This window comes from Sus scrofa, chromosome 2 (genome assembly GCF_000003025.6).
Source record: "Sus scrofa isolate TJ Tabasco breed Duroc chromosome 2, Sscrofa11.1, whole genome shotgun sequence".
Classification (NCBI taxonomy): Eukaryota; Metazoa; Chordata; class Mammalia; order Artiodactyla; family Suidae; genus Sus; species Sus scrofa.
This window is the reverse complement of record NC_010444.4, coordinates 151,727,223-151,746,000: the sequence shown is the minus strand read 5'-3', so window position 1 is coordinate 151,746,000 and position 18,778 is coordinate 151,727,223. Positions and strand designations below refer to the sequence as shown.

General features: G+C 48.0%; 1 long non-coding RNA gene across 2 annotated transcripts; it reads left to right on the top strand.

Moving 5' to 3' along the window:
* Window positions 202-4,413, top strand: LOC110259545. Of its 2 annotated transcripts, none has more exons than XR_002342028.1 (2): window positions 202-1,026; window positions 2,483-4,413. It is a non-coding gene; the product is annotated as an uncharacterized LOC110259545 (long non-coding RNA). The 2 variants fall into 2 exon arrangements; XR_002342029.1 differs by having other exon boundaries at window positions 671-1,026; window positions 2,324-4,413.

Here is an 18,778-nt window from a genome sequence, read left to right as displayed (position 1 = left end):
TCGTTCTATGTTTAGTTTTCTGAGGAACTCCACACTGTTTTCCGTAGTGGTTGCTCCAGTTTACATTCCCATCAACAGGGTGAGAGGGTTCTCTTTCCTGGGCACCCCCTCCAGCATTTGTTATTTGTAGACTTTGTTGTTTGTGTTTCAGGGCTGCGCCTGCGGCATAAGGAAGTTCCCAGGCCAGGGGTCAAATTGTTGCCACAGCTGCGGGCCTACACCACGGCCACAGCAACGCAGGATCCGAGCCGCGTCTTCGACCTACACCACAGCTCACCGCAACGTCAGATCCTTGATGCAGTGAGCGGGGTCAGGGATTGATCCCGCATCCTCATGGATACTAGTTGGGTTCGCTCTGGCTGAGCCGCACAGGAAGTCCCTGTTATCTGTAGAAATTTTAATGATGGCCATTCTCACCAGTGTGAGGTGATACCTAATTGTGGTTCCGATTTGCCTTTCTCTAATAATTAGCAATGTTGAGCATCTCTTCTTGTGCTTTTTTGCCATCTGTATGTCTTCTTTGGAGAAATGTCTATTTAGATTTTCTGCCCATTTTTTGATTGGGTTTTTTTAATATTCAGTTGTATGAGCTGTTTGTATATTTTAGAAATGAAGCCCTTAATTGTCACGTCATTTGCAAATATTTTTTTCCATTTCTGTAGGTTATCTTTTCATTTTGTTGAAGGTTTCTTTTGCTGTGCCAAAGCCTTAAAGTTTGATTAGGTCCCGTGTGTGTATTTTTGCTTTTGTTTCTATTGCTTCTGGAGGCCAACCTAAAAAAAAACATTGCTACGATTTGCGTTGGAGAATATTTGGCCTGTGTTCTCTTCTAGGAGTGCTATGGTGTCGCGGCTTATGTTTAAGTCTTCAAGCCATTTTAAGTTTACTTTTGTGTCTGGAGTGAGGAGTGGTCTACTTTCACTGGTTTACAAGAGGCCGACCAGCCCCCTGACACCACTTGCTGAAGAGCCGGCCTTGTCTCCGTGGCGTCTTCCGCCTCCTTTGTCAAACAGCACTTGATCGTAGGTATGTGCATGGGTTTCTGGGTTCTCGACTTTGTTCAGTGAGGTGTAAACTAGAAAAATCTTTTTGAGCTACGTGAAATAAGATATGAACAAATGCGTGGACCTATAACTTTTCTAGAAGAAAAAGCTAGTGACAGTGCCAATTCTCTTCCAATAAATGTGTACACTTTAAAGAGTTTTACTTTGCATGGGCCTTGGAGACTATGCTAAGAATTGAAGTAGCAAAGAAACATAAATGCGTATGTAGGATTATGAGTGTGGTTTTGTCGTCAAGGTAAAAAGAGCAATTTTATCTGGAAGTAAAATAAATGACTGACCGTGCCAGAACGTGAGAGATTAAAAAGAGGCAAAATTTGAGTGCGTAAGTTGTAGAAGGTTGTAGAAAACAAAACTTTGTCTTCTTTGACTTATAATCCTACGAAATAATAGGCCTTAAAGACGCAATGAAATGTGTTAAAGTTTTAGGCAAAATTGGGGGTCCCCATTGTGGCTCAGCGCTAACAAACCCAACTAGTATCCATGAGGACACAGGTTCCGTCCCTGGCCTCGCTCAGTGGGTTTAAGATCCGGCATTGCCATGAGCCGTGGTGTCGGTCACAGGCCCGGCTTGGATTTGGCATTGCTGTGGCCGTGGTGTAGGCCAGCAGCTGTAGCTCCACTTCGACCCCTAGCCTGGGAACTTCCATCTGCCACATGTGTGGCCCTAAAAAGCAAAAAATAAAATAAAATAAAATAAAAATCTGACAAAGTTAGCTCTGCTTCTATGGGCTTACTCATAAGACTTGTCAAAAAGGTCTTTGCTGCCACGTGTTGTATTAATGCAAGAGTAGAATTTGGGGGTTTTTTAAATGTTAAAATGACAAACTAGTCTTGGAATATTCAGTTTGTTCTTTAGCAGGAGCGAGTAAAGTTATTCTTAACCTCTGTGTAATTTGCCCAAACAGCAGATATTATACATCTGAGCAGAAGAACTGTCTGTATTTTCTGCTGATTTTGTCATGCTTTTGATTATTTCAAAACAAAACAATAGCAAAAGTTCCTCATTTCTTAAATAGCTGAAGTTCCTTATAATTATACCTATAGTTATGTTTGTTTAGTATAGTGTGTTACCGCTTGTCGTTAATAGGTAGCTGAGCTATAACCATTCATTGTTCCCAGGCATCTGTGCTTGCTTCTTTTTTTGCTGTTTTTTGGGGTTTGTTTTTGGGGTTTTTTCCCTAAGTCAATAGACTTTTTATTGTATCATAAAACATCATGATGAAGCTGAAGAATCATCTGGCATCTTGCTGTTTCTGTAGCTGGGACCACTCCGATCTTACTCATCAGCCTGCTGAACTGTTCCTTTTTCAGAAACAGATACCATCCAAAATTTTTCTGATATCCTTGTTCTTGACTGTTGTGGTTTGCTCAATCAAAGCAGTTGATTTGATACAAGTTCAATGCCGCTTCCTTCTCAGATCAGCTCCTCTTTCTGGCCTTGACATGCCGAACGAGAAACCCCTGGCCTCATCCGAACCCTGTGGGTGTATTTTCACCCCAAACTCGGATTTCAATCAGAGAACCACTCTCCTGAGGAACGCCGTTGATGGGGAAGTGAGCGCACAGGGCCTCCCCCGGGAGCGGAGCCCTGCGACGCCTCCGTCCGACTCTGCTCCTGGCCTCAGACGCTGCCAAGCGGAGCCCGTTCCTTTGTTTCCCGCCTCTCGTCCAGCGCAGCCCTTCTCCTCCTTGCCAAGGAGACTGAGTTCCGCGTGACGTGGCTGAGGTCCCTCCTCGGTGCCTCTGGGCCCTGTCCTTTCAGAGCCGGGTCGGCATTTTCCAAGTGCTCTTCCTCCTCGCAGGAGATGCAGCAAAGAGCGGTGCTGTCTTCTTAAACTACTGATGGTTTTTCGAAAACTTTTTTTTGATACCACCTTCCAGATCTGTCTGTGGTTTCTAAAAATGTGACTGTTACTGTGCAGTTAAATGTCAAACCATCTTTATTGCTTCCTGGATGCCTAAAATACCAAAGGTTTGGTTTCTTACCTGATCACCCATTGTCCTTCAAATTCAGGAGGGACAGTAGATTGATTCGGTGTGTCTGCCATGCTCCGTATTTCTTAATTGGCTTAATAGTATTGTAAGATATGCATTTATATTAAGCTCACAAAATAGGACAGGCTGTCCTATCAAAAAATAATGTTCCATCTTCCCTATGTTCCTCTTTTAACATAGCCTTGTCAGTATCCCCATGTCCACAGCATATTCTTAGCCTTGAGGCCACGCTGACAAAACCCACAACCCGATAGGATTTCACTCTCCTTTATTCTGATGTAGTTGTTTCGTAAATTAACAGAGGCTTCTTTCTCATCAGCATCAGGTAGTTTTACTTGCCCGCATGCTCGCCTCAAGACTTCAACAAAGGACAGTCCCAGGGACTTGGGAAGGCCCCCCCCCAGTAGCTTTACCTGGCATGGTCCCCTGGGCTGGGCTGCTCAAGCTGACCCGGAATCCAGGCGTCACTATGCGGAGTACGGAGTCAGGATTGGCAGGACGCTTTACGGGAGGACGTTACTGACCTGGGATGTGCGAGTCGGGAGTAAACCGCACCAGCGAGTACATTAGTGAGGGAACGTGGTTGTGGACTCTGGTTATTTGTTGAGACTATTGTTCTGTTCACGGTTTTATATTTGCTGTGCCTCTGAGGATGTGCTTTTATTCTTTTCTGCTTTCTTCTTGATCTAGCGCTAGTTTAGCAAGCTGTGCTTATGCAGACTAACAGGAATTTGTCTGGAGGCTCCACCCACAGCACATGAGAATTCCTGGGCTAGGGATGACACCCCTGCCATGGCAGTGACCCAAGCCCCTGCAGTGACAAAGCTGATCCTTAACCCGCTGCGCCACAAGAGAACTCCTAAAAGGAAATATTTTTATTTTATTATTATTATTTTTTTTTTGTCTTTTTGCTATTTCTTGGGCCGCTCCCGCGGCATATGGAGGTTCCCAGGCCAGGGGTCCAATCGGAACTGCGGCCGCCAGCCTATGCCAGAGCCACAGCAACGCAGGATTCGAGCCGTGTCTGCAACCCACACCACAGCTCATGGCAACGCCGGATCGTCAACCCACTGAGCAAGGGCAGGGACCGAACCCGCAACCTCATGGTTCCCAGTCAGACTCGTCAACCACTGTGCCATGACGGGAACTCCATGGAAATATTTTTAAATGACATTTTGTTCCCAATGATCCTTCGGAATTTGAGCAAATACTTTCACGGAGCCCCCAGCAATGTAATTATTTGCAAAGAGTAATTGCCACGATTCAAAGAAATTACTCTTAAGCTTCATCGGGATGCACTTGGACAAGTATATTATACAAACAAATCCATCCAAAGAGTTTTTTTTTTAATATTTGAGAAAACATGATCAATACTGCTACGGAACAAAGTTGTCAATCCTGGTAAAGCTATGAAACCCTTCAGGGAGTCTTGTCTGGTTGGCATGTTCTCCAGCGTGCAGGCATTGTGCTAGGGAGACAAGAAGAATGGCAGCTGCTGGCAGGTCAGCAACCTCAGCAAATGTTGGGAACCTTGAGGAAAAGTGAAGCCACTTACTTTTAGAGACTGCATATAAAGCCTGATGGAAGTTAATTTCTTAGCTTTGGTTTCCTTGTACTGGAATAGATGAGCAAAGAGAACAGTTTTAAAATAGCAATCCTTAAATGACTGAAATAGGAACCCTATAAAATATTACTTGATACAAAAGAAGACAGGATTTCCCGTCGTGGCGCAGTGGTTAACGAATCCGACTAGGAACCATGAGGTTGCAGGTTCGATCCCTGGCCTTCCTCAGTGGGTTAAGGATCCAGCGTTGCTGTGAGCTGTGGTGTAGGTTGCAGACGAGCCTCAGATCCTGCGTTGCTGTGGTGAAGGCCAGCAGCTACAGCTCCAATTCGACCCCTAGCCTGGGAACCTCCGTATGCCACAGGAGGGGCCCAAGAAATGGCAAAAAGACAAAAACAAAAACAAACAAACAAAAAAAGGACACTAGAGGAGATAAAAGAACAAAAAAATACATATGAGATACATAAAAAACAAAGAAGAAATAGCAGCTATAAACCTAACTATTATAAAGAGGCGTGTTTTATAATGGGTCAGTGGATCAGGAAATTATGAACATATGTGAATCTAGCAACAAGGCCACACACACAGCATGACCAAGTGGGACCTACCCCAGGAATGCAAGGCTGTTTGACATCCAAAAGTCAATGTAATATGCCACATTGGGAGAGTAAAGGACAAAATAACTTGATCATCTCAACAGACACAGATCTGATGCAATTTCTGTCAAAACCCTGTGTCTTTTTTTGCAGAAATGGACAAACTCATAAATTAAATTCACATGAAAATGCGTGGGACTTAAAGTAGCCAAAACAGTCTTTAAAAAAGAGAAACAAAAAAATAAAAATAAAAAGAGAAACAAAGTTGGAGTAGTCTCACTTTCCAATTTCAAAGCATACAAAGATACAAGAATCCAGACATTGCAGCCCTGGAATGAGAGGAGGCATAGAACAGTGGAATGAAACTGAGTCCAGAACTGAATCCTCACATTTATGGTCAATTGATTACAAGGGTGTCCAAACAATTGAGTGGGGAAAGAAGAGTCCCTTCAACAAACAGCGGTGGGACAACTGGTTATCCAAGTGCCAGAGAATAAAGGTGGATTCCTAGCTCACGACACATAGAAACAGAAACTCAAGATGGATCAAAGACACTGACGCAAGAGTGAAAACCCTAAAGCTCCGAGAGGCCGTCCTAGGAGTGAATCTTCACGCCCATGCAGTGGACTATGACTCAGCAATAAAATGGAGCCTGACGCAGACTTCAACGTGCACTCGGAACTTTCACACCAAATGGGAGAAGCCACAAAGGATCATATATGATATGATTCCATTTACATAAAATATCAAAACAAGGCAAATCAGTAGAGCTGAAAAGACTCATGGTTTCCCAGGGCTGGGGGTAGTAAGGAGATTGGGGGCAACGTCTCAAGAGCAGGGATTTCTTTTGGGGATGATGAAAATCTTCTAAAGTTGAGGTCGCGACAGTGGCACAGCTCTGTGAACATGCTGAGCAACCATGCGTTGCGCTCTTTGAACGAATGGATCGCATGATATGCGAATTACATCTCAACCAAATTATCCCAAGACAACTTCAGAATTATAGTGGGAAATGAACATTCCATCCTAGCGCCTTGCGAAATCTCCAGACATAAAGGAATCCTCTGGCTGTAGTAGCTCTTCAGCACCACGTGCTCTGGATTTGCTGACCAGACAACAACGAGGCTTCTGTGCAAACGAATCAGGTCAAATAACCCCAATATATAATGAAATCAGCCATTTTCAAGATCATCGGTAGTTTTTGAAGTTTGTGATCACAGGTGTGCTGATAAGAAAGCTTACCCAGAACGAAGCCAAAAGGATAACTAGATGTCTTGTCAGCATCACAAGAGAGCGTGACTTGACAAACCCACCTGAAGATCCTGATTCCCCAGAAATATATAACTTTGATGTGCTATTCACTGCGAATAAGGGTTCAGGCATCTTACAACTCTGTAAAACCAGATGCGAACCTGTAGAAGGCTTGGCGAGGGTCTGATTGTATTAAGGCCTTGGGTTCAGAGCTCTCACTGCCGTGTTCGCCTTTCTATCACCAGCACCCGGGGCAGAGTAGAGCTTCCTCTGTTGGACGATGGTCGCCAAGAGGTCGACCAAGACTCGTCTTTCCAGGTCTGCGTTGTGCCTAAAGGTTATACCTGATAGCACTGCATTATTCAGGACCCTCTGGAGTCCGTGTGTGCTGAGAAAAGATGGGGGAGGGAGACCGATTGATTTGGAGGAGTTGGCTCACATAATTGTGGAGGCTGACACGTTCAGAACCTGCCAGGGAGTTCCTGTCGTGGCTCAGTAGTAACGAACCTGGCTAGTATCCACGAGGATGTGGGCTCTATCCCTGGCCTGCTCAGTGGGTTGGGAATCTGGCGTTGCCTTGAGCTGAGGTGTAGGCTGACAGCTACAGCTCGGATTCAGCCCCGAGCCTGGGAAACTCCACATGCCATAGGTGTGGCCCTAAAAAGCAAAAAATCAAACAAGCAAAGAATCTACCAGCAGGCTAGAGGCTCAGGGAAGTGTAGATGGTTCAGCTCAAACCTAAAGTCCCTCTGCTGGTGGAATTTCTTCTTCCTCAGAGATAGTCTTGCTCTTAAGGCCTTCAACTGATTGTGTAAGGCCCACCACATTGTGGAGGGTTATCTGCTTTACGGAGTCTACTTATTAAAATGTCCATCTCAGGAGTCCCCCCACCACGGTCTCACGGTTGAAGATCCAGCATTGTCACTGCTGTGGCATGGATTTGATCCCTGGCCCAGGAATTTCTGTGTGCCACAGGCTTGGCCAAAAAAAAAAAGAAAAAAAGTCAATCTCATTGAAAACATATCTTCACAGCAACACCCAGAAATGTTTGACCCAGTACCTCGTTACCATAGCCCCGCTAAGTTGACACAAAATTAACCATCACATTTGCGTTCCCTTCTGGCCACCGAAGTCTTAAGGAAACCTTAACTAGTTAATTGTGTGTATATAGAATCTAACATTCCTCCCAGCTTCTAAAGCAGGCCAAAAACAAACAAACACACAAAAACAGAATTGCCAAGAAAGCAAGATGTGTGATGTAGAGATGGGGGCTCGTGGCGGCTGTGTGGATGCTGCACAAAGCTCTGAGCTGCTCTGGGACAGAGGGAGCCATTCTAAGGGCCGATCTGAAGCGTTTTGCCCAAGGAGAAGAAGCTCCTAGTTTATTCTAAGAAACGATTTTTTGAGAGCTTCTCTGAGAGTGGAAGAGAATGAGCTTTCTTGGAGTGTCACGAGGGAGGTGAACAAGCAGAGAGACCTCGCAGAGGCTTCTGCTGGAAAGGAGGTGGGCCGAGGAGACAGAGGGAGCAAGCACACGGCGGCCCAAGGTCACGGGCACGAAACTGGCAGGAAACAGGCTGCACCGTGGCTGCCCCGCCGGCTTTGTCACTAGTCTGCCGTGTGAGCGTTGGTCAGCCCCTACCCCTCTCTAAGTCTTTTGGCCCCAAACGTGAAAAGAAGGGAGTGCACTCAGATTCTCTTTGAAGCCACTCGCACCTCCAAGGTCTTTTCAAAGCTAAGACTCGCAGATCGTAGAACGACTGCAGTTTTGAGTTTAAAGCACATCCGTGCAGGCTGATCCATCTTGTTCCCTTTTAGGATGTGCAGCAGCTCCCTCTTCGCAGGTGTCCGAACAGCTCAGCTCTGCCCAGGGAGTCAGGCCCTGGCCTCAGAGCTCTGCAGGCGCTGTGCTCCCTCTCCTTCAACCTGGAGACACTCCAAGGTTGCTTTGCTCTTCAGAACCTAGGGCCACATGCTTTCTGACTTTTTAGGGAGGCCCCACCTGCTTGCGAACTCTCAAAAGAAATATACTTTTAGCCTAAAAACTGGAAGCAGGACGTTTTTATTTTAATTACCTTTTTTTTTTTTTTTTACTGTAGCTGATTAGGCAAGAAGTGAAATGATAGAACTCTGAACATGTGAAATTTGAGATAAACAAGTTTCTGAGAAGGCAGGAAGAAAGAAAAGGAAATGAAAGATTCCGTTTTATAGCTTTCAAGTGGAGTGATGGTCACGTGGTCTTGTTAATGTGGTTATAATTATTCAGATCAATTCTCATGGCTTAATTCCAGAGTGTTCAATTATCACACAGTCACGTAGCTGAAACAGAAAGAATGCCTGTTACTGGAACATACCTCAGCGCAGTCTAATTTGTAAGCAAACTGTGAGCTCAAGAAAAAAATATATACAAAAGCCTGTGCCCATTTTTCCCCCCAAAAAAGCTTGCTTACTTAAAAAGCATTCTTTAAGAGCACTTAGCACGTAGCAAGGATTTTACATGCATCATAGCACTGCATTAGTCCTGGCGTTAGTTCTCCGTGAAAATGTTGTTCTCCCCGGGGCTATTACCTTCACCTCCAAAGAGGATAAATTAACGTGTCTAAGATTATCCAACCGACAACGGCCGAGATGAGGCCAAATGGCACATGCGCCTGTGTTAAACCCTCTCTGTGCCTCTGTTTTCTAGTCCATGAAATGGAGTCATTCCTGCTCTAGGTAGTGACAGTCAGACCATTAGATGCAGGACAGTGATAAAGGGTGGGGGACAGTAATTGTGAGATTCAAGAGGGAAAATTGTTGGAGTTCCCACTGTGGCTCAGCAATAGTGAACCCAACTAGGATCCATGAGGATGCGGTTCGATCCCTGGCCTGGCTCCGTGGATTAAGGATCCAGCGTTGCCAGGAGCTGTGGTGTAGGTCACAGATGCAGCTCGGATCTGCCACTGCTGTGGCTGTGGTGTAGGCCGGCAGCTACAGCTCCGATTCGACCCCAGCCTGGGAACGTCCATGTGCTGCGAGTGCAGCCCTATAAAAAAAAAAAAGAGAGAGAGAAGGAAAAATAGTTCTACTAAATTTTCCAGATGTTGGTAAGTAATGCTAAATAACTTTAGAGGTGCACCTCAGGAGTAGCTGTCCCTCCAGATTCACCGTCCACACACTTCATTCTGCATGGCACGCGCGGCCGAGCATCTGTGCCACCCCCAGCCCACACCAGCAGGCCCTGGAGGGGACGCTGTCAGTGCCCACCACATCCTTTGACCCTCAGCCCCCTGTGTGCTCCGCAGACCTGCACCTGCTCGTCCGCATCTTTGCGTCGGAAGGCTCTCCCAGGACCGTGAAAGGCCAGTCTGCCAGGCTGGCTGCCCCATGTACCCAGGGACCAACGCCAAGGACTCGAGGGGACAAACACCCCCACTCCCTCAGCTGCTGTGGAGTCATTTTAAAGAGTCTGTTTACACCGTTTCCTTGAGCGTCTCTGCGAGTAGCACCCATGAGGATGCGGGTTCCATCCCTGGACTCACTCAGTGCGTTAAGGGTCCGGCATTGCCTTAGTTGTGGTATAGGACACACTTTCCTGGGTTTCACGTAATCGTGGCCAAATCACATAACCTTTCTTTAAATTGAAGTATAGTCGATTTACAATATTGTGTAAGTTTCAGGTTTATAGAAAAGTGACTCAGTTAAACACATAGTTTTTCAGATTATTTTGCATTATAGGTTATTACAAAATAATATTGTTCCCTGCACTGTACAGTTGATCCTTGTTGCTTATCTATGTATGTATGTTGTTCGTAGCTAATAATCCCATACTCCTAATTTATCTTCCCCTTTCCCCTTCGGTAAGCCTAAGTTTGTTTTTTCTGTTTTTGGCTTTTTAGGGTCGCACCGGCGGCATATGGAGGTTCCCCGGTTAGGGGTCCCATTGGAGCTACAACTGGAGATACAGCTGGCCTACACCACAGCCACAGCAACGCCAGATCTTTAACCCACTGAGAGAGGCCAGGGATTGAACCCGCAACCTCATGGTTCCTAGTCGAATTCGTTTCTGCTGCACCATGATGGAAACTCCAGGTTTGTTTTTTAAGTCTGTGAGTCTGTTTTGTATATAGATTCATTTGTATTATTTTTTAGATTCTACATATATATGTTAACATACAATATGTGTCTGACTTACTTCACTTAATATCATAACCTCTAGGTCCATCCATGTTGCTGCAAACAGCAATATTTCATTCTTTTTTATGGCTGAGTAATATTCCAGCGTGGTGCGTGTGTGTGTGTGTGTGTGTGTGTGTGTGTGTGTGTGTGTGTGTATGCACCTACATACCACTCTTCTTAAACCAGTCATCTGTTGATGGGCATTTGGGTTTCTTTCCGTCTTTGCTATTGTAAATAGAGCTGCTGTGAACACTGGGGTGACTTATCTTGCAAAGTAAACTTTTTGTCTTTTCTGGATATATGCCCAGGAGTGGGCTTGCTGGTAGCTCAATTTTTAGTCTTCTCAGGAATCTCTGTACCGTGGCGCCTGTACCAATTCCCGTCCCACCAACAGTGTAAGAAGGTACCCTTGTCTCTGCACCCTCTCCAGCCTTTACTTTTTGAAGGTTTTTTGATGACGACCATTCTGACTGGTATGAGGCACTATACCTAATTCTGATTTTGATTTGCAGTTCTCTAATAATCAGTGATGGTGGCATCTTTTCATATGCCTGTTGGCCATCTTCTTTTCTTTGAGGAAAGGTCAATTTAGGTCTTTTGTCCTTTTTTTTTTTTTTTTTTTTTTTTTTTTTGTCTTTTTAGGGCCGCACCATGGCACATGGAGGTTCTCAGGCTGGGAGCTGAATCAGAGCCGCAGCTGCTGACCTACACCACAGCCACAGAAATGCCACATCCTTCACCCACTGAGCAAGGCCAGGGATTGAACCTGTGCCCCCATGGATACTAGTGAGATTTGTTTCCCCTGAGCCACAACGGGGACTCCTCCTCTGTCCATGTTTTGATGGGGCTGTTTGTTTCTCTGATACTGATTTGTGTGAGCTGTTTGCATGTTTTGGAAACGAACCCCTTATCAGTCACATCGTTTGCAAATGTTTTCTCCCATTCTGTAGGCTGTCTTTTCGTTTTGCTGATGGTTTCCTTTGCTTTGCAAAAGCTTTTCAGTTCAATTAGGTCCCATCATAACCTTTTATACATGCTTTTTAAGATGTTAAAGGAAAAAAGATTATCAATTGTACTTGTGTGAGAAGGGGCGTGTCCGTTGGGAAAGGTGGGAGGAATCTCATTTGCTGAGCACCTGCTCTGTGCCTGACATGGTGCTCGGTGCTTTACATGTGGCCTGTAATTTCATTCCAGCCTCACACTAGTCTGTGATTTGGATAATGTCAGTCCCAAACTGGGGGAGATGAGTGAGGTCCCACTAGGTTAGGCATATCACTGGGGACACAAGAAGACTGACCAGGAGTCCATGGACACGCTCAGTTGTAGAGAAAAGCCAGTTTCTAGTCTCAGCTTCCTAAGATGATGGGCCCAAGAATACTGAGGCTCTGGCAGGTGGGCTTGCCTTTCCCACCTCCTCTTTCTTGACAGCTCTTCTCCCACTTTAGAGAAGAAAGACAACCCCCTTCTGCCCCCACCTCCCTATGTGGCTAATCTGACCTTGGTGCATTGCCTGGGGTGGGGACAGAAACCTCTGGGTACCACACGGCAGGACCAGCCAAAATAAGGGTGTTGGAATGGAAAAAGGAACGGCCCAAATCACGGCTTAACAAGACCTTTCGTAACACAGGTAGCTTCTAATTCCTTTTTCTTTTTATATCCACGTCTGTAGCACATGGAAGTTCCTGGGCTAGGGGTTGAATCAGAGCTGCAGCTGCAGGCCTCTGCCACAGCTTTCAGCAACACCGGATCCTTAGCCCACTGAGCAAGGCCAGGAATCGTAGCCACATCCTCTCGGACACCATGTCATTATGTCAGGTTCTCAACCTGCTGAGCCACAATGGGAACTCCCTTGAATTCTTTGCTCTCAACAAACTTGCAAAAGGAACTAATGGAATTGTCAGCTGGTAAATCATGAAAATTAATTTTTGATGAAGAATGATGATGGGATTTTTGGTACATAACTCATAAAGGAAATACAAAGAACTGCGTGACAGTGTTAGGAGAAAAACCATGCCTGTTCTTCTCCTGTTTATACGAACAAAACGTCTTAGCATTTACATTTTGTAAAGTGCAAGAACTGAAATAAAACTGATACCAAACCCTGTCTCAAAAAAAAATGAACAGCTCAAAACAAGCATTTATTATCTCATAGTTTCTGAGACGAGGAGCTGGTTAGGCAGGTGCTCCGAAGTCAGGATCTCTCAGGAGACTGCAGTCGGGCTGTCAGCCAGTGGCATCATGTCGCTACTTGCCGGGAATGGGCGAGTCCACTTCCAAGTCCAGGCACTGGTTTTTGGCAGGCGTTGGTCCTCGCTGCCCGTTGGTCACTTTCCTACCACATAAGCCTCTCCGTAGGGCTGCTCAGTGAAATGGCATCTTGCTTCTCCCCACGAGTAATCCCAGAAAGCAGCCAACGCAGCAGGAGAGCACTCGGCATACAAACCACAGACTTTTGGAGCTCCCGTTGTGGCTCAGCAGTAACAAGCCCAAATAGTTTGCAGAGGATGCAGGTTCAATCCCTGGCCTTGCTTAGTGGGTTAAAGGATCCAGCGTTGCTGTGGCTGTGACATAGGCCAGCAGCTGTAGCTCAGTTTGATCCCTAGCCAGGGAACTTCCATGTGCTGCAGGTGTGGCCCTAAAAAAAAAAAAGAAAGAAAGAAACCATACTTTCATCATCTAATCTCGGAAGCGACACACCACCACTTGCGGTGTATGCTGTGGGCACACAGTCCAGCCCTGGTGCAACGTGGCAGGGAGTCCACAAGAGTGAGAACACCGGTGACGGCCAGTTTGAAGGCTGGCTTCTACAGGTGCTCAAGAGTAACAAAACTGCCCATTGAGCTTCCCTGGGAGGCGGAAGTGTTCTCTGGGGAGCCGACAGCTCACGTCTAGGAGAGCTTTTCCCAGAAATGAGCTCTGAGAGGCACTGGCGGGAGTGTGGGCAGGCCTGGAGCGTCCAACCACCCCAGGATCAGAAACGCCATCAGCCCGGTGCCCGCCGAGGAAGCTGGAGATGCAGTGCCCCTCCAGACCAACACCCCCGCTCCCTGAACCTGTTCCCACTTGCAAACGACAAGACCGCACTAAACGCCGAGGCCTGATATCAAATACCTGGCCCCTTACGACCTTCTGTGCTCCACCCACTTTAACCTGTTTAACCGGCACAGCAAAGGGCAAAGCTTGTTTGCAGGAGCCCTGGGCACCACTGCCCATCGGTTGGGTGCTCCCACCCCAGCTGCCCCTTCTCGGCTCGAGCCCAAGCGCTGGGATCTGACTCATGGGCCGCTTGCGAAATGTGTTTCCTGTGTGGCAATCACCGAGCTCTGAGACTCAGCCCAAAGTAAACCAGAGCCTGACCAAGCTCGCTTCATCCCCTTCCTTTAAACACAAACGCGTCGCACCCTTTCTGCCCTGTTTTTACTTCGACCTCCCAGAGGAGACACGCTCTTGGTGGCACCTGAGGAAATAAACTCCCCGTGGCTGCATTTGGCCAAACCATGAAAGGACTCACCCCCAGACCAACGAGAGCATCTCTGGGCGACTCCAGCGACCCTTCACGCCACCATCCGCGTGTCCGTCTTCCCAGAGCTGGGGATGGGGCCGTCCCGGGACCTCTGCCTCAACGCACAGTCAGGATCCCTGGTCCGTGGCGCCGCTGCCTGTGACCTGGGCCACGGCGGACTGAGCGCCTGCTTCTGTCCTTGTCTCTCTGCAGTCCTCTCCCCAAACGGTGTCCAGAGCGACCCCTGTCAAATGTAGGTTAGATCGTGCCCCTCTCTGCGGCGGCTCCCCCACCTCGTTCAGCGCCGCTGAATCCAATGTCTTACCGCTGTCACAATCCTGCATGTGACCCCCTTGCCCTGTGCCCGTCCCTCTTGCTCGTTCCTTCGTGGCCCCGCTGCCTCCCTGCTGTTCCTTCGTTAGGCCTGAGACTCTGGTTGGAAGGCCCTCCCCCCAGATCCGGCCCAGGCCCTGCCACCTTCAAATCTTTGCTCGCGTCCTGGCTTTTCACCAGGCTGATCCCATCGCCCCATTTAAAAGTGTGACCAGTCTCCTTCCCTTATTTCTTCCTGTACCTTCTAACAGAAGGAATTGCTTAAGGATCAAAAGAAAAAAAATGTTTTTTAGCTACTGGCTTCCTTCTGCCCTCGGTTCCGGAGAGCTGAAGGTAATGTCCGCCCACCCAGCAGGTCCTTGCTGGTCTCCTGCTCTTTGACAGGCTTGAGTTAGGCCGGAATTCAGATTTCACTGGTTCCATTCACTCCAACAAGCAGAGCGCTTGCGGTCTCCCAGGAGCAAGCTTTGGGGTTGGGTGGTGAGCCGTACAGAGCTGGAGGTCCAGCTAAGTGTAGCAAAGGCCACAAACCTGGAAGGAAGACGTGCGTTCCAACCTGAGCTTCACTCCCACGTCCTCGGAAACCTGGGCCAGTCCCGTCCCGCCTCCGAGCTTCAGTTCTCCAGCTTGATTGTTTTTCTCTTGGAGGTTGAATTTGATTTTGATAGAAATTCAGTAGTGGACATGGTATAAATCACAACTTTGCTGAACTTCCATTTTCTAGGTGAATTTTGTTTCAATCGTAAGTCATTCAGGAATCAAAGCTCCACAATATTTTTTATTCAAGTGTGGTTATTTACAATGTTTTTCCAATTTCCGTGGTACCGCAGAGTGACCCACCCCCCACAGCTCCCTGTGCTGCCCAGTAGGACCCCATGGCCCATCCGCTCCCAATGCAACAGTTTGTATCCCCCAGCCCCAGAGGCCTCCGCATCCCCCTCCCTCCCCCACCCCCCAACCACACGTCAATTCTCCTTGGCCGTGATCTGTTTCTGTTTTGTACATAGGATCATCTGTGCCATATTTTAGATTCCACAAATAAGTGATATCATATGGTATTTGCCTTTCTCCTTCTGACTGACTTGACTTAGTATGAGAATCTCTAGTTCAATCTATGTTGCTACAAATGGCATTCGTTTGTCCTTTTTTTTTTTTTTTTTGCCTTTTTTTTTTTTTAGGGCCGCACCCACAGCATATGGAAGTTCCCAGGCTGGGGATCCAATCGGAGCTACACCTGCTGGCCACAGCAACGCCAGATCTGAGCCATGTCTTCGCCCTACACCACAGCTCACGGCAACGCTGGATCCTTAACCCACTGAGGGAGGCCAGGGATCGAACCCACAACTTCATGGTTCCTTGTTAGATTTGTTTCCACTGCGCCACGACAGGAACTCCCAGTCTGTCCTTCTTAAGGCTGGGTAGTATTCCACTGCATACATGGACATCTTCTTAAGCCATTCCTCTGTCAGTGGCCATTTAGGTTGTTTCCACATCTTGGCTCTTGTGAACAGTGCCGTGATGAACACAGGGGTGCATGTATCTTTTTAAATGAATTTTTTGTCTGGACGTGTGCCCAGGAGTGCAATTGCTGGGTCATGTGGTTATTCCGTGTTTAGTTTTCCGAGGTGCCTCCATGCTGTTTTCCACAGTGGTTGTGCCAACTGCCATTCCCCCCAGGAGGAGGCTTCCCTCTTCTCCACACCCTCTCCAGCATGTGTTATGTGTAACTTATTAAGGATGGCCATGCTGACCGGTGCGAAGTGGCCCTCACGGTAGTTTTGATTTGCATTTCTCTAATAATTAGTGATGTTGAGCATTTTTTCAGGCGCCTGTTGCCTCCGTATGTCTTCTTTGGAGAAACGTCTATTTAGGTCTTCTGCCCATTTTTCACTTGGGTTGTTTGGGGGTTTTTTGCTCCTGAGTTGCGTGAGTTGTTTGTATATCTTGGAGATTAGGCCCTTGTCTGTCGCTTCGTTTGCAAAGAGTTTCTCCTCTTCTGCGGGTTTCTTTTCGTTTGGTTTCCTTTGCTGTGCAAAAGCCTTTGAGTTTAATTAGGTCCCACTGGTTTATTTTTGTCTTTATTGTCATCATCTAGGAGGTGGCTCACACAAGACGCTGCTGCGATTTACATCGAAGAGCCATCCGCCTGTGCTTTCCTCTAGGTCTTGCACAGTGTCTGGCCTCCTTCTCCATCTCTCGAGTGACAGGAGGGACCAGTTAACCTCGAAGCTCTCCTTCGGCTCTGCAGTTCCGAGGCTTTCCCCTTAGCTCACTGACAGCTGTGGTCTCTCGCACTGGTTGCAGGTTCTTGGGGTGAGGGGGCCGGCGCCTGGGACGAAGGGATGATGGCGCAGAGAGCCCATGGCCACGAGCGGTCGCTCGTGAGCCAGCACCTCAGGCACCCGGGGTCTGCCACGAGCACTGGCAGCAGCCACGAGCACTGGCAGCAGCTGAGAAAGAGCCGCAGCGGCTCAGCTGAGGTCACCCGGTGCCTCCCCAGCTGAAAGAGGACGCCCATCTCGCCTCTCCCTGCATTCCCGGCAGAGCACAGAGGACGCGGTCTATGGTGCCACAGAATTTATCTCCAGCTTCCCGTTCATCTACTAAGCAAGGGAAGAGAGAGTAGGAGTGGGGTGTAAGCTTTGGTTAGGCTTGCGGTCCTCTTGGGGAACTCCTGTTGAAGCCAAAGAGAGAGCATTCTACAGATGTGACACTCACATGCCCAAAATGGGAAGGACGCGATTCCCCAGACTTCCAGGGCAAAGAACGAACAGGCTGCCGTTCATGTCCCACCTGCCCTTGCATTTGCTTTCTTCTCTCTTTAAGTGTTGTTAGATGAGGAACTAATTTCTTCCTTGGCTGTGAACAGAAATGAACGGATGTCTTGTGCAGGGAACTGCATTTATGGAAGCAGAAAACAGAATACTGTGCAGGCGTGAGAAAACCTGGGAGCGTGCTCCTTTGATGCTCAACAGCTCATGTGCTCCATTGGGAAATACAAGAATTGAACTAGGATCTTTCTAGTACATGATAATGCTCAGTTATCCAGTCTACTACCCCAGGAGGCTATAGTAGGCGTCAGCAAATGCCGACCCGCGGCCACGGTCTCTTTTGGTAAAGCCTGCACGCACCACTGAGGCAGGCTGGCCCTGTGGGCCTTGGAAACCAAGCCAGGTATCCTCCCGTGCCCCACCTTCTCCCTCTGCTCCCAGGTCCTGTCTCCCAGACCAGTGCCTAGGCCTCGCTGCTGCCTGGGGCCCAGGCTAGTCACTACTGACACACTGGGGATTCCGCTGGTTGTGACACCAGCCACAGAGCCGGAGAATCTGAGTCTGCCCCAGTTGAGATGGCCAGGCTTTCATGGCGGGTGGGGGGAGAAGGGTCACTGGGGAAGAAAGGCAGACCGACCATGGTGGGGACCTCTCTGTCCTCTCCCACTGTTGCCACCCGTTTACCACTGGCCTTTCTTCTTTGCTGGGAGAAGGTGTCTAGCATGGAACCAAGGGTGCCCACTATCCAGCAGCGGGCAATCCAGAGGGTGGAACAGAAGTTTCCCCTCTCGTTATCCAGCTACATAATATCCTTGATTTTTGCCTCTTGGCCAGCGAAGCCTAAGGTATCTTCTGCTTCACCTTTTAGAGAACAAGTCTGCCAACCAATGGGACGTAACAGAGTCTTTAAGACAGGAGGATACAGAGGTAACCCGGGCTCATCCACGTCCTATTGATGTGACCTTGGGCAAATTATTTGACCTCCCTGAGCCTGTTTCCTCACCTGTAATACTGGGTTGATAACTATAGCACCTGCTTTACAGGGTGGTTGTATGTAAGGTGATTTACCAGTAATACCTACAAGGTAATGTTAGCAAGTTTTAGCATCTGTGCGTGTAGTAAGTATTTCCAGACGTAAAAGTCATCAAACAAACAAAATGTATTGAAACCTACTCTGGGCCAGGCCCTCTGCCAGGCCACAGTCTGGCAGGGAGGACAGACTGTTAAAAACGAAGGCAGATTGCTTTAACGGGACACACTGTGGGACACAGGCCAGCACAGCCCGTTCCCGCTTTGCAGGGCTGGGCGAGGTTTCACGCAGGAAGTTAACCTGGAGCTGGCGAGAGAGCTGCAGGGCGGGGCATAAGACGCGGCCTCCTCCCTGAAACCCTGAACTAAGGCCGTGGCCGTGAGGACGGAGAGAGGCAGGGGTTCGAGATCTTCAAGAGGAAGAGCGGAAAGGAAGGCGCCCCAGGAAGTGCCCAGGCGGCTGGCTGGGGCCGCGGGGTGAGCGTAGGGGCAGGGCTGTGATTGAAGAGGCAGGA